Here is a 3,042-nt window from a genome sequence, read left to right as displayed (position 1 = left end):
GATCGCTCTGTCACACGCTGCGTGGAAAAGGAGGGGTTGTCTGTCTGCGTGAAGCCTGCTTTTCCTGTTTATGTCTAAACCCAGTGTTTCCAAAAAACGTTGTATAATGATCATATAATGTCAAACTATCGCTAGAGTAAATGTGTGCAAAAGATAACAGTACCACATTTAATTAACACCAAATATTATGTTTGATAGGTAAGGCAACCCTGCAGAAGAGGGTTAGGGCCACATGAGATTTATTGTTTTTGGAAACAAATTTTAATAATATTAAAAAAAATAATAATAATAATAATTAATCGAGTAATCGTTTGGTCCATAAAATGTCAGAAAACTTAACAAAAAAATGTTGATCAATGTTTGTCAAACACCAAAATGATTCACTTTTTAATGATTTCTTTGTTATATGGAGCAAATAAACAGAAAATATTCACATTTAAGAAGCTGAAACAATCAAATCTTGTAACCCTAACCACTATGTGAATGCATAGGGCCCCCCAAGCCACCAGGGGGACCCAAAGCTGCATGTGTAGTCATCTGAGGAGAATGAACATGACTTGCCCTTTATGTTGTAGCTCTCTCATGTGTTTATTTAATCCCCCTTCTATGTTTAAAATATAGAATAAGTGTAGAATATAAAACAAAACAAACTACAATGATAAGCTGTGGCTGGAGTTTTTGTGACATTAAGTCAAACTCGCTGAGTGACGTCAGACAGGTGCGATGGGATGATTGACAACTGCCTGTCATTCCCGTTAGTCGTGATATTAATGTCAAGCGTTACGAAACCAAAACGAAAATGATCCTAATGGAGCAAAAACGTAGGCAGAAGAAAGACCGTGGAAGAAAAACGGTCAAAGTATAAAGGTAAGACATTTGTGTAACGCTTGAGTTTTATGGCAAGTTTATTTGTTCTGCTAGGTAGCTCAGCTAGCCTCGGATAAATGTCAGTTAGTTAGCTGGTTAGGATTTGTTTGCTAATAAAACCCAGGTTTAGAGTAGAGCTGAAACAATTACTCGTTTAATCGATTTCTAAATTAATTGTCAACTATTTTTAATAATAGATTAATCGGTTTGAAGCTTGTTTTTCATTATTAAAAAAAGATTTCTGATTGTTTCATTTATTTGCTCCAAATAACAAAGAAATCATTAAAAATGATCTCTCAAGATATTTGCCACTTAACATTGTCTTAGGGTTACCTTTTGATTCATTTAAGTTTAGTGTGTATTTTATAAATAGAAGTGTGCTGCTGCATTATACATAACAGTAGTTATTTAAGTTTGTTTTATATATTTTAATACATGCACTTTGTTTTTGAATTTCAGAATCTTACTTTTATTTTGAAACATTGATCACAGTCCATAACTGTAGGAAATCACAGGTTCAGTCTTTTTCTAACATAATGATCAGTCCAAAAAGATTACTGCAGCTATGAAAAGAGGAAACTATTTCCCTCTGAATTATATATTAGTTTATTGGTAAGTTCCACCACTTCAAAAGTAGAAAATCTGTCTTTAAATACTTTTGGAAAGGTATTTGGTTTACATCATTGTAAATCACTGATGTACTCAGTAAAAATTAATTCATATATCCACCATGCAGTGGTGCCTTTTCCTGCCGTTCCAGCAGATTCCATGGTGCAGTTCATGTTCCCTGCTATGTTGCATCCATACAGTCTGTGGTTGCATCATTAGTTATTTTCTCATAAATCTACTAAAATGTTTTGGGGGGTTTTGTCCTTAAGCGTTCATTTGTCCTAGATATTAAGCAGCACAATAGTTAAGCTGCTGCTGTTAGGTTAAATTAAAGAGCATATACGCTGAACTTTCATTTTTCAGTTACAAAAATAATAGGAACAGTTCCAGTTACAATATTTACATTTCTGGTTGTGCCTTAAAGCAACTTTTCTGACACTATGGTGCTCGTCTACAGGTCAAATGCACAAATGTAGCAGTATTAACACATTTTAATGGTCCCTAAAGTGTCGATTTCTTTCCTGCTCTCCTTCGTCATAGCTTGGTATGGTTGCTCATAAATTCGTACACTCACAATCCCACATAATGTGAAAGCTGGCACCAAATGTTGGATGTTGTTTACAAAGTCATGAAAATTTTATTTTTCCTTGATGAAAAACATGGCTTTTTCCACTTGAGGTCATGAATCATCCTTGTTCATATTTGTCTAAAACACACATCCTGATTTAATTCCCTTAATTTGCCACTGCCAGAAAAGTGACAGGCCAGAATGGCTGACCTACTCACTGGATCGTGACCTGGCAGACTTCCAGTTGGTTAAATTCTAAATTAATTACAGGACACAGCGTCCTAAGTCCAGTTCCTGCCTCATTCAGTTTTTCGGTGTCATTAAAAAACAAAAGCCGATCACATCAATGAAACATGTTCGTCTTTATTATTTAAACTGTTTGGTTAATACAGACTCTGTAACTCAGAGGGAGTCAGTGAGGTGATGTGGATGAAGAATCCATCATCTGTCAATCATATATACCAAGAAGGGTAACAGCAGTAAGAGGGTGGTTTTTTTCTCCTAAAAGTTACACAGAACAAAAAAGCCTTGTGTAAAACATGCCTGATGAGGACTTGATTATTTAAAAAAAAAAAAGGAAGGAAGGAAAGAAAGACAGAAAAGAAAAAATATCTGTAGTGTGAAATCCTTTTCATCTTTTGACATTATGTTACATCGCTTTAAATTTACAAAAGTGCAAACAGATCAGGATCAGGTTTCCTAATATTGTGACAGCCGCATTTTTCTTTGTTTTTGTCTTGAACTTCAGTGCCTTCAGTCAGCTACACAGGTACAGGACGAGGAAAATAAACATCACTGTTTTATGTGGAGGGGGAGAGATTTCTGTTACAGGTCCTCAGCAATGAATATTGCAATGATTATGGCACACACCTTTTGGTCCGTCCATACATACAACATTGTTTTTTGCTAAATACATAAATAGGTCTTTGTGTGGATATACAATGTACACTGCTGTACCCCCACGCCCCCCCCCCCCCCCCCCCCCCCCCAATCTCCCA

Source organism: Solea solea, chromosome 4 (assembly GCF_958295425.1).
Source record: "Solea solea chromosome 4, fSolSol10.1, whole genome shotgun sequence".
NCBI lineage: Eukaryota > Metazoa > Chordata > Actinopteri > Pleuronectiformes > Soleidae > Solea > Solea solea.
This window is presented reverse-complemented; position numbering follows the sequence as displayed.